Here is a 13638-nt window from a genome sequence, read left to right as displayed (position 1 = left end):
TCAACTCCACAATCTTGTTGGAGGCTCCCAAGTGACACCTAGCCAATCTAGGAGACACCACTCTCCAAGAAGTAACAAATGGTGTGTTGATGATGAACTCCTTGCTCTTGTGCTTCAAATGATAGTCTCCCCAACACTCAACTCTCTCTCACAGAATTTGGATTTGGTGGAAAAAAGATTTGAGTGGAAAGCAACTTGGGGAAGGCTAGAGATCAAGATTCATATGGTTGGAATGAAATATCTTGACCTCAACACAAGTGTAGGTGGTTCTCTCTCAGAAAATGTGTATTGGAAGTGTAGGTATGTTCTGATGGCTCTCTCCACGAATGAAGAGTGGGTGGAGGGGTATATATAGCCTCCACACAAAATCTAACCGTTACACTCAATTTACCAATCTCGGTGAGACCGAAGGGAAAAACTCGGTCGGACCGATTTAGTAAACCTAGTGACCGTTAGGGTTTTCAGTGGGACCGACTAGTTCAACTCGGTGGAACTGATGTGGTAGGGTTAGGGTAAAACCAAAACTTGGTTTGACCGATTACTCAAACTCGGTGGGACCGATTTGGGTAATAAGCGAAACAGAGAGTTGGCCAAGCAAACTCGGTGGGACCGATTGCATATCTCGGTGGGACCGAAAATATTGCAACAGGTAACAGAGAGTTTGCAAGACCATCTCGGAGAGACCGAGATCCCATCGGTGAGACCGAACTGATTAGGGTTTCTGGCAGTGGCTATGTTAACTGAACTCAGTGGCTCCGGATAGAAAGAATCGGTGGGGCCGAGTTTGACTTTTGGTTTAGGTCATTTGTGGATGTGGGAAGGTAGTTGAGGGTTTTGGAGCATATCACTAAGCACTTTGAGCAAGCAAGCCATTAAGCAACACCTCATCCCCTCTTGATAGTATTGGCTTTTCCTATAGAAGACTCAATGTGATCTTGGATCACTAAAATAGAAAATGTAGAGTCTTGATCTTGAAGCTTGAGCCAATCCTTTGTTCTTAGCATCTTGAAGGGGCTCCACATCCTCTAGTCCATGCCACTCCATTGTTGAACTTATCTGAAACATACTAGGTAAAAGTGTTAGTCCAACAAAAGATATGTTGACATTAATTACCAAAACCACCCAGGGAGCACTTGTGCTTTCAACCTCATTCCCTATAAGTTTTCTATTCCTATGATATTCCTACCCCATGGACCAAAGGAGACCTTATTAATTTGTTCTTGTAACATTAATTTATTTTAAATTTTGCTACTCAAGTTGTACTAAATCAACAACAATTAACATGAATCGGATGAAGCAATTAGGTAATCGTAGGCTTAAAATATTGCCTACATTATTTAGTAGAAGCAAACATTATGCTACACAATAAGGGTTCTCTCTCATCCCGACTAACCGGATAAACTTGTTTGCCCCGTGAAAATCGCGCAGCTCATAACGCTCGGCTTGGAAAGTCATCACGAGACACACGCCTTTGAATATAATTTTTGAAAAATCAAATGAGGAAAAATACATGAGAATTGCACTATTCTGAAATTTCTATGAATATCCTCTATGAAATGTGGAAGAAAGAATTTGACATATTGCTTACCTAAAAAATAAAGAATTTGACCTGTAGTCGTATCCTTGAAGAAAATTATTTGAGTTATTTTTTGCGGTGATTGTTTTGTTGGGATTTTCTTTCAATTTTTTTTGAGAGTTGATGGGCGATTGCACACGAGTTGTTGACTGCATTGCGTGAGCGAGAGTGCTATGTGTTTTCATTATTAATATTTTTAACACAATAGCTAAATGTAAGTCGACTGACTTTCATTCTTGGGCCAGTCGATTTTGAGAAGGGCGAAGAAGTTCGCCAGAGAGAGGCCGGAGAGAAGGAAGGAGCTTGCTGGAGGGCTACCACATCATCTATCGTTGATGGGGGATGGGCGCGGCAGCACGACGGTGGTGCAAGTTCATCGAGGAAAAACCGGTCATCGTTGGGGCTAGAGGGATGGCGGCGGGAGGAGGTTCTAGGGAGGGCGGGGCGGTAAGGCTGGGCGGGAGCGTGATCGGCCGCGGGTGGTTCGGCCGCCGGTCCGTGCGGGCTGGGGAAGAAGAAGAGCTGGAGGAAGAAGAATGGCCAGGCACCGTTGGATCTTTATCGGATGTTTCAAAAATGATAATTTAAAAGTTAGGCGACTTGTCTAATTTTGACGGAGCGGAGCAGTCCCAAACATGCTGTTGTTGGTGCTGTGTGCTCGCTCATTTTCAGTGTCCACCACACGTCTCCCTCCCTTCGCGCGTAGGCCTCCTTTGGTTTCATCTTCCTCGCTGCTCTTTTCCGATTCAAAACTCCAACCCCCTCTCCCCTCTCCCCAACCCCCCAAACCCTACCATGTCCTCCTCTACCGACGCCATGGCGTCGCCTTGCTCCCATGACCAATTCGACGGTAAGCGCCTCTCCCCACAGCCCATCCCTAACCCTAGCCCCAGCCCAGATCCTATCTCCGCCGCCTCCCGCCGCAGAACCAGACCGTGAGACGGTGCTGAACTACGTTTTCCAGGCGACCTCCGACGACGAGCTCTCCATCTTCAAGGGTACGCTGCCCCCGTCCCAGATTCCGGCCCTGATCCAGTTTTGGTGCTCGAATGCTAACATTTTGGGGGGCCCAATCCGTTGCAGAGCTGGTCACGATAATACTGGACAATGGCAGGGGCCGCCCCAAGGAAGCGATTGAGGAATTGAGGGTGGAAGATGTCGGGCAGCTTGAAGGTTTCAGTGCGCTGCACATTGCGGCCAGTAAAGGGAGTCTGGGGGTGTGCAGGTACCTCGTCGAGGAGCTGCTGGTAGATGTGGATCTGGTCGATAAGGAAGGTCCATCTATCTTCAGAACCCTAATCTATTGGTTTAGGACCCTGCGCACACATTCAGTCTAGGTTTTGTCAAATTGTATGAAGTGCTATTTTACATGCTGGAATTATTGTTCACAAGGGTTGCTTGATCTGTAAGTCTCATGATACCTGACTGTTTTTTGCATTCAGTTTACTAATTCAATTTTTGTTAAAAAAAACTTAGTAAGCTCAATTGTCTATTTGTCTTGTGTGACGTAGGCAATGGTGCTTGATGCTGATGATGCAGTCTTGTTCTCAGACAGGAGCCTTTGTTGGCTTCAACTGGGTGATGGAAAAAAGGCTTTGCTAGATGCTAATAGATGCAGAAAAATGCGGCCTCACTGGCCAAAAGCTTGTCACCGGCAGGGTGAAGCTCGGATGCTACTGAAGGTTACATAGAGGATATGGCTGCCTTTTCCTCCTGGTGCCGCAAATAGTTTATGATCATTCACCTGGTCTTTTATCATCAGGACTATGAGGGCGCAAGTGAACGGTTCTTGGATGGACTCAAGTTGGACCCAGTGGACACTGATACCGAGGCTGCATTACGGTAAACCCATCTGCCTCTTTGGTTACACTAATGCCTTTGACGATGACCTTGCATTGGCGGCTGGCTTGCCGTGTTTCAGCACATCTCAAGCACAGTATTAGCTATATGTTGAACACTTTTTTTTGCGAGAATATATGTTGAACACTTGCCTATGCTGCAAGTACATGCATGTGCCCTTGTCATGAGACTGTCGAGAACTTGTGAAGACATTGGCTATAGCTCCGTTCTGTTTTGTGTTTGTTAGGATTTCGGAACGCCACTTTGTACTGTTATCAATGCCAATGCCATCTTGCCATACACCAACCTAACTCTGACGTATAGTAACTCCGTGATCTGCCCTTCAGTAGTATTTTACTGAAAGTATTTAGAAAGAGGCGTGCATGTCATATTCATTATCAATTTATACTGTCTTGCAACGGCACCTAAATTACAAGCGCCAGACATAACAATGCAAACATCTGATACTTCTCCTTGGACTATTCAGGGAAGCTATGAAGTCCTTGAAGACGTCTAGGTCTCGGAGCATGAGAGCCAATTGACTATTTGGGTGTTGCAGGGAAGTCAGTTGAAGACTTGAAATGGGTCAGCAGGAGTTTCTACGTTTGCGCAAAGACCGTTTTCCGTTCGAAAGTAAAAACGACATGTCTGACGGACCGTGGTATGACTGTTGATGCATGCAGTAGCAGTACCCGGTGGAGACTCTCCAGTTGCCATCTATCGTGTATCAGGCTCTTATGTCAGGTTTTTGGGTCTTCGACGAAGCTCACTCGTCTGCGGCGTCAACCGAATGATCGCAGCCTCCGCATTGGTCTTGTTGCGGTGTTGCTGAATTCCCTCACTGCTAGTGTTTTTACTACTCACGTTGGTACAATGCAGTCACGACAGAGAAGAGGGGGATGTTTTGTTGGTTTTGTTCGCCCTGTGGGTGCAGAAGAAGATGAGAGCTAGCAGGAGCTTGCTGGCTACGGTTTGGCGGCTGCTATCTGTTGTTTTTCTGAACTCGGTTGGTTGCTGTGTGAGGTGGTTCGGACAATGTAATGATGATTTCAGAAATCAGGGAGTAAATGGCAAAAAACTACTGCTTTTTTTAACCCTCGGTGAGAACTACCACAATTGGAAGGCCTAACAAAACGGTAGCAGTTTTACGCTAATTCATCGTAAATTAGTACCACTTCCAGTTAAGTACTGAGGACCGTGGATTCCTCCCTCTAGCTTTTCTTCTACAGATTCGGTGCCGAGTGCTGCTACCTCGGCCGCTAGCAATTCGCTGTCTCCAGTGAGCCCCCAGCCATGATTTCTTCTCCCCTTGCCTCCCGAGGACCCTTTGAAGCTGACTCCTCTTTCAATTCCAGCTCTCAGTGCCCTTGATTGCCTCCGTTTTCGAGCTCGTTGGCCACCGCTTGGCTTTGACACAGGAGATGGAGAAGGGATTTGAAAAAAAAATTGTTTGCTTTTTTATAGCGACTGACATGTGGACCCCTTCTGTCATAACAACGAACTTAATGGGGTTGACTTTTGTGCCACATCAACTCTGATGGGTGGGCCAATGTTGTCATAATTGTGTTTAGTTTGAACCCAACCGGCCACCGACTGAAAAGTCTTTATTAGTGCTGTCATATTTGCGATGAAATTTTTTATTTTTTTTGTGGGGGATATTTGCGATGAATTAGCACAAAACTGGTGGCGTTTTGTTAGGTCTTCCGGCTGTGGTAGTTCTCCCCCAAGGGTTGCCACACAAAAGTGATGTTTTTTGCTATTTACGCGAAATATGAGGAACCCTTTTTTTCACAAAAAAAGAAAGAAAATTTCTCACGCTAGGGCCGCCTTGACGTGACTGGTTTCTCATGCTAGGGCCGCATTGACGCCTCTTCCCAATCTTGATAGGTGGCCGTTTTTCACTCCAATCCCGCGAGCGGGTATGAACGCTCGTCCCGGGATTGGGGAGGGGGGGTGGGGGGGTGGGGGTGGGGGTGGGGGTGATCTTGCGATAGTCAGAGAACTTGTGACCCCGTGTCCGAGTGTGCACCGTTGGTATGAAGGTAGTAGCAAAGTATTGAGTGGAATGGCTGGTTCACACTTTAGGATTTGAGCATGCCTTTGTTGTTAATAGTTTGGTTTGTGTCTTCTGGATAGAACATGTAGTGTTCTTTATTATAAACTTTTCAAAGTATCATACTGACATCAAAAGTGTCTAAGACTGTAGGTGATTAATAGTGCACTATAGATCTTATGGTGTGGACAGACAGAGTCAACCGAAGAGTGCCTAGGGAGGCTAAGTTTCATGTTTTGACCCTTTTGCCCTAGTTTAGCCGGATCTAGCCCCTATTTGAAACAATTTCGGGATCTGACCCTTTTACCTACCGCCAAGGAACATGACGGTAGGGTTGAGCAGGCTACCGCCAAGGTGTGTGGCGGTAGCACACTTATCCACGTCAGCCCCGAGTAAACGGAACCGTCTCCTGCCGTCAACCCTACCGCCAGTCCCCGCGGCGGTAGGCTATGCAAACCTACTGCCGAAGACCCCGGCGGTAGCCCCCAACAGTTATAAACCCCAACGGGGGCCGGGGCATGAGGCACACCCACGAACCCCAGCCGCATCTTCTCCCCTCGCCCCCGCCGCGCCGCCCAGAACAGAGAGGAACTCCTCTCTCCCCCTCCACTCCCCCTCCAATCTTCTTTGTTTGGCCACCATTTTTACGGATCGAGATGGCTCCGAAACAAGAAAAGTAAGCTCTCTCAATCCCTCCAATTAGTTTTACTCAAAACGCTTTCGATTTGATGCATTATTTGGTGCAAATAAACCCTATTTTTCTTACTTTTGGTTGATTCTAGGATTGCTTAGCTTGATTCTAGATGATGTATAGGGTTGAATATGAACTCTAATAACTAGTTGTAGAGATTATATGTACTTCCTATATGAACCCTAGTTCTTCACCAAGTTAGTTGTAGATTCATTTTTTTGAAAGAATGGTCATATGATTGATGTTGGAGGGATTGTAAGTAGTTGGCTACATATGATGAATGTTGTTGAATGAATGAATCATATACATATGTTTGAATATGATGGATTTCGGTGAATTATGCATATGCAATTTTTTATAAGTGTTGAATAAACAAGTGCATGAGTGATGGTTGAACGTTGTTGAGTGAATGATGTTGGTTGAATATGATTCATTTGCATTGATCATTTATATTGGTTGAATATGATAATTGATGAATGTTGGTTGAATATGTGATAATTGATGAAAATGATATGATTCATGTCGGTTGAATATGATTCATTTGCATTGATCATTTATATTGGTTGAATATGATAATTGATGAATGTTGGTTGATTATGTGATAATTGATGAAAATGATATGATTCATGTCGGTTGAATATGATTCATTTATATTTGGACTTGATATGTTTCATGTTTGTTCAAAATGATACTAGTTGGTTGAAAATGACATCATTTCCAATTGTTTTAGGCGGCCCCCTTGTGCCAGAAATCGGTGTGAAGTACACGATGCTTGATCATGCTTTCGACAACGATTACCGCGCTCGTTTTATGGAGAACGGAGTGGTAATGTCTATCATCAAGTTGTTGTATTGTTTATTATGAGAAAAGAAGTTACTAACAATTCCATTTACATTTTGATACATGCTCCTCCAATTGGGGATGAGGGGCCACACGAAGGCCGTCTAGATGCAGTACGATGAACGCTACACTCCGTACTTCAGGAGAGCACGGCTGTTGGGTTTCGTTCTTCAGTTCAAAAGATAGTTGTCGACACTCGTCCACTCGGCTCTCACGGCATTGATCGACAGGTGGCGCCCCGAGACGCGCCGTTTCCATCCCACCAGTGGTGAGATGACGGTGACTTTGAGGATTCGGCATGATCACGGCCCTACCCATCCAGGGCCATGCTCTCACTGGGCGAGTGGAGAGGCCCAACTGGCGGGAGAGGGTTATCGCCCTCATCGGCGACTGCCCTCCAATGAAGGGGAACAGAACATATGGTGTGCGACTCAAGTGGCCCTTGGAGAACCGGTCCGTATGCCAGCAAGGTGTCGATGAATGGATCGTGGAGCAGTACGCGAGGGCCTATTTGTGGTACCTTCTGACAAAGGTCGTCTTTCCAGACTGCTCGAGGGATAACACCCTATGGATGTATCTCGGCTTCTTGGAAGACTAGGATGCGGGGTACGGCTGGGGGTCCGCCGGCCTCGCTTACCTATACCACTCGGTACGATAAAAATCTCAATACTCGTTTTCGACCTATGCATGCTATTTTAGATTGTGTTATCTCATCATCATCATTTCATGTTTGTAGCTGGATGACGGAACGCAGAGGACCGAAGATACCGCTGTGTGGATTTTTCTGGGCCCTCTCAATTTGGATGTGGGAGCGGTTGCCGGTCGGCCGTCCTAAGAGAGTCCGCCCGCGTGCATGGACGGATTATGACGAAGAAGGCGATAGCGCTCGATACCCGACCGCCACGTACGCCTGGGACAAGGTGAAGGTCTACACGGACAAGGCCAGTATGGTGTACAAGATCTTCACCAACGAGCTGGACAACCTGGCAGATTTCTAGGTATACCAAGTGGCTTATCAGTCGTTTCATATCAACTCTCATGGTTCTTAACAATTCTTCTATAGGTGAATTGGTTTCCGTACCACGACAGAGAATGGGGGTTTGAGCTGAACTCGATGTGCGAGGATGACCGGCTTGCCTGGCCGTGCATTGTGCCATTGATATGTGTGTACGCCGTCAAGTGGCACCTACCACAACATGTGGCCACACAGTTTGGTATCTTCCAACATACCCCACTGGGTAAACCCACCGACACCAGCGGCTTAGACTTTCACTGGTGAGGACATTGTTCTCTACTTGCTATGTTTTTGTTAGTGTTTGACGTTGTCATGACGTTCACTGCTTTCTATGCCTTGCAGGAAGAGTAGGCAACATTGTCAGTTGATCGCAAACTAGGGGCACGAGCAGGAGGGTCACGTGAAAAGTGGGATGAGAGGAGGTATCGCAAAGATCGCGAAAGGAGAGCGGTTGAATAGGGTGATACGTCTCCAACGTATCTATAATTTTTGATTATCCATGCTATATTATATTCTGTTTTGGACATTATTGGGCTTTATTATAGACTTTTATATTATTTTTGGGACTAACCAATTAACCGGAGGCCTAGCCCAGAATTGTTTTTTTGCCTATTTCAGAGTTTCACAGAAAAAGAATATCAAACGAAGTCCAAACGGAATGAAACCTTCGGGAACGTGATTTTCGGAACAAACGTGATCCAGAGGACTTGGATCCTACGTCAAGACATCAACCAGGAGGCCACGAGATAGGGGGCGCGCCTACCCCCTGGGCGCGCCCTCCACCCTCGTGGGCCCCCTATTGCTCCACCGACGTACTCCTTCCTCCTATATATACCTACGTACCCCAAACTACCAGATACGGAGCCAAAACCCTAATTCCACCGCCGTAGCTTTCTGTATCCACGAGATCCCATCTTGGTGCCTTTTCCGGAGCTCCGTCGAAGGGGGCATCGATGTAGCGACCCGACCTCAGACGGTCAAGCCTCTGTGTATCTGTGCCATCCCTGGATCGGTATGCTGGCACACACAATACATCAATGTATATATATCAAAGTGCAATCACATGTATAATAACGTAAAACTGATATATACCTCATAAGTCTCAGGGAAACAAACAATCGGGTGTGGAGTCCCATCAACGCCATCGGCAAGTTGAATGTAGACCGTAACCCTGTATCGTAACTCTTACTCGTCGAAGAAATATCTGCAACATGATACGTTGCAGCCGTGTAGGTCAGTACATTGAATGTACCGGCAAGATCAAAATAAGAGAAAACAAATGATAAACTATACTATATGCAATATGGCTTTGTGGCTCTGTATCTGAGTTTTGTTTGCATAAAAGCTGGTTTTATTTTCCGTACATCAAAGGAATTAACCGGAGTCTGTACTACGGAGTTTTATATCATGACATGGTTCCGCCAACCGATGTATCATAGCCCAAATCATCATAAGTTGCCCACAATTAAGTTATCAGTCCGGTGTTGAGAGTTCCGAGATAGATCCAAGTCCAGAGGCTCAAATTGTCCGTAACCGGGGACACGGCTAATCGATTAGGTTTTAACCCTCTGTAGAGGTTTGTACACTTTACCCGCAAGATTTGATCCTTCTTTTTACGTTCTCGCACTTTAGGGTGTTTGAGAACAAGACGACCGAAACATGGTTTTCCAAAGAGTTCCCTGACCACTGTCCGGTGCTCATCCAATCCTACCGTAGTTCTACATCTACTAGCACCGTCCCAGCCAGAGTCACCACTAGGGTCAACCAAGCCAGAGCCCATAGTGACTTGCGGTTGCACAGGTAAGCTTCCGGGCATGAAGTATTCTTCCGTCTCTTTGAGTCTAGGTGAAGCTTTCCGCAAGATGTCATGGCGCTTCTCCATGCATCCCGGCCATCCACTGGTTTCTCCAGGGTGCCCATCAACCGTCCTTCACCCAGTAGTGTGTATTGAATTCTTGTCTCGAGTCTAGAAATCTTGAGGTCATGAAGATGCAGTCCTTGCCGATGCCATCATGAAGTTGTCGTCATTGACGTAGATTCCTCCATTCTCACACCACTCTTGAGCACTCATACCAACCCCATCTACTATAGCGTAGCATTAAAATAAATAATGTCCCGGGCTTGGTAATAGGGAGATGGGTTCCTACCTCATGCATTCTACTCAACTACAAGATCCAATAACACTACTGGAGGGACTATGTAGGGTGATACTAAATGCAATAAAACATAGGTATGAATAACATGGTCAAAGTGAACTTGCCTGGTAAGTTGATGGAGAATAATAACGCTCTCAGAAACTTGATAAGACTATACGCAACTCTCCGATGAAATCTATAATAATAAACATGGCATTCACATATGAAGGAAATATGCCCTAGAGGCAATAATAAAGTTATTATTTATTTCCTTATATCATGATAAATGTTTATTATTCATGCTAGAATTGTATTAACGGGAAACATAATACTTGTGTGAATACATAGACAAACTAAACATCACTAGTATGCCTCTACTTGACTAGCTCGTTAATTGAAGATGGTTATGTTTCCTAACCATAGACATGTGTTGTCATTTGATTAAACGGGATCACATCATTAGGAGAATGATGTGATTGACATGACCCATTCCATTAGCTTAGCACCCGATCGTTTAGTATGTTGCTATTGCTTTCTTCATGACTTATACATGTTCCTGTGACTATGAGATTATGCAACTCCCGTTTGCCGGAGGAACACTTTGTGTGCTACCAAACATCACAACGTAACTGGGTGATTATAAAGGTGCTCTACAGGTGTCTCCAAAGGTACATGTTGGGTTGGCGTATTTCGAGATTAGGATTTGTCACTCCGATTGTCGGAGAGGTATCTCTGGGCCCTCTCGGTAATGCACATCACTTAAGCCTTGCAAGCAATGCAACTAATGAGTTAGTTGTGAGATGATGTATTACGAAACGAGTAAAGAGACTTGCCGATAACGAGATTGAACTAGGTATTGAGATACCGACGATCGTATCTCGGGCAAGTAACATACCGATGACAAAGGGAACAACGTATGTTCTTATGTGATCTGACCGATAAAGATCTTCGTAGAATATGTAGGAGCCAATATGAGCATCCAGGTTCCGCTATTGGTTATTGACCGGAGACGTGTCTCGGTCATGTCTACATTGTTCTCGAACCCGTAGGGTCCGCATGCTTAACGTTACGATGACAGTTTCATTATGAGTTTATATATTTTGATGTACCGAAGGTTGTTCGGAGTCCCGGATATGATCACGGACATGACGAGGAGTCTCGAAATGGTCGAGACATAAAGGTTGATATATTGGATGGCTATATTCGGACACCGAAAGTGTTTCGGGTGATTTCGGAGAAAACCGGAGTGCCGGAAGGGTTACCGGAACCCCCCGGGAAAGTATTGGGCCTTAGTGGGCCTTAGGGGAGAGAGAGGGAAGCAGCCCAGGAGGTGGCGCGCCCCCTCCCATGAGGAGTCCGAATTGGACTAGGGGAGGGGGCGCGACCCCTCTTTCCCTCTCCCTCTGCCTCTCTTTCCTTCCCCCTTCTCTCTTCCTAGTTGGACTAGGAAAGGGGAGTCCTACTCCTACTAGGAGGAGGACTTCCCCCCTTCTTGGCGCGCCCCAAGGGCCGGCCGGCCTCCCCCCTTGCTCCTTTATATACGGGGCAGGGGGCACCTCTAGACACACAAGTTGATCTTCGTGATCATTCTCTTAGCTGTGTGCGGTGCCCCCCTCCACCATAATCCTTGATAATATTATAGCGGTGCTTAGGCGAAGCCCTGCGACGGTAGAACATCAAGATCGTCACCACGCCGTTGTGCTGACGGAACTCTTCCCCGACACTTTGCTGGATCGGAGTCCGGGGATCGTCATCGAGCTGAACGTGTGCTAGAACTCGGAGGTGCCGTAGTTTCGGTGCTTGATCGGTCGGGCCGTGAAGACGTACGACTACATCAACCGCGTTGTGCTAACGCTTCCGCTTCTGGTCTACGAGGGTACGTAGACAACACTCTCCCTTCTCGTTGCTATGCATCACATGATCTTGCGTGTGCGTAGGAAAATTTTGAAATTACTACGTTCCCCAACAGTGGCATCCGAGCCTAGTAAGGGAGTCCTGGATTAGGGGGTGTTCGGGTAACCGGACTATACCTTCAGCCGGACTCCTGGACTATGAAGATACAAGATTGAAGACTTCGTCCCGTGTCCGGATGGGACTTTCCTTGGCGTGGAAGGCAAGCTTGGCGATGCGGATATTCAAGATCTCCTACCATTGTAACCGACTCTATGTAACCCTAACCCTATCCGGTGTCTATATAAACCGGAGGGTTGTAGTCCGTAGGACATAAACTCCATATACAACAATCATACCATAGGCTAGCTTCTAGGGTTTAGCCTCCTTGATCTCGTGGTAGATCTACTCTTGTACTACCCATATCATCAATATTAATCAAGCAGGACGTAGGGTTTACCTCCATCAAGAGGGCCCGAACCTGGGTAAAACATCGTGTTCCCTGCCTCCTGTTACCATCCGGCCTAGATGCACAGTTCGGGACCCACTACACGAGATCCGCCGGTTTTGACACCGACATTGGTGCTTTCATTGAGAGTTCCTCTATGTCGTCGCCTTTAGGCCCGATGGCTCCTTTGATCATCAACAACGATGCGGTCCAGGGTGAGACTTTTCTCCCCGGACAGATCTTCGTCTTCGGCGGCTTCGCTCTGCGGGCCAATTAGCTCGGCCACCTGGAGCAGATCGAAAGCTACGTCCCTGGCCATCAAGTCAGGTTTGGAAGCTTAAACTACACGACTGACATCCGCGGAGACTTTATATTCGACGGGTTCGAGCCACGGCCAAGCGCGCCGCACTATCTCGAGGGGCATGATCTAGCTCTGCCCTCGGACAGTGTCCTGGAGGCCGCACACGCATCGGTTCTGACCCCTAACTCGGAGCCTATTGCGCCAATCGAGGATGAGCGGTTGGACGTCACCTCAGGGGCTGCGATCCCAAAAGCGATTGAGCCGAACGCTAGCCCCGCACTCTGCACGACCCGTGACTCCGAGGATCTGGACTCCTCCCCGGACTCCGAACCCCCCGCGCCCCTGCCAATCAAATCCGATTGGGCGCCGATAATGGAGTTCACCACCGCAGACATCTTTCAGCATTCGCCTTTTGGCGACATCCTGAATTCTCTTAAGTCTCTCTCTTTATTAGGAGAGCCCTGGCCAGACTACGGTCAGCGAGGGTGGGATACGGACGATGAGGAAATTCAAAGCCCACCCACCACCCACTTTGTAGCCACTGTCGACGATCTAACCGACATGCTTGACTTCGGCTCCGAAGACATCGACGGCATGGACGACGATGTAGGAGACGAACAGGAACCAGCACCTGTAGGGCGCTGGAAGGCCACCTCGTCATATGACATATATATGGTGGATACTCCAAAAGATGGAGATGGCGATGGAACAGTGGGGGATGACGCCCCCAAGAAACAGCCAAAGCGCCAGCGTCAGCGGCGCCGCTCTAAATCCCGCCAAAGCAAAAACGGTGATTCTGGCACGGGAGATAATACTACCCCGGATAGCGCCGAAGAACACCCACCTCAGC

General features: G+C 47.1%; 1 long non-coding RNA gene across 2 annotated transcripts; it reads left to right on the top strand.

Moving 5' to 3' along the window:
* Positions 1 to 2253: 2253 nt before the first annotated feature.
* Positions 2254 to 4520, top strand: LOC125535819. 2 transcript variants are annotated; one of them, XR_007294815.1, is made up of 6 exons: positions 2254 to 2574; positions 2660 to 2981; positions 3088 to 3258; positions 3339 to 3418; positions 3903 to 4000; positions 4099 to 4520. It is a non-coding gene; the product is annotated as an uncharacterized LOC125535819 (long non-coding RNA). The 2 variants fall into 2 exon arrangements; XR_007294814.1 differs by having other exon boundaries at positions 2257 to 2574; positions 3903 to 4520.
* Positions 4521 to 13638: the final 9118 nt, after the last annotated feature.

The sequence above is a fragment of the Triticum urartu genome, chromosome 1, assembly GCF_003073215.2.
Source record: "Triticum urartu cultivar G1812 chromosome 1, Tu2.1, whole genome shotgun sequence".
NCBI lineage: Eukaryota > Viridiplantae > Streptophyta > Magnoliopsida > Poales > Poaceae > Triticum > Triticum urartu.
This window is presented reverse-complemented; position numbering and strand designations above follow the sequence as displayed.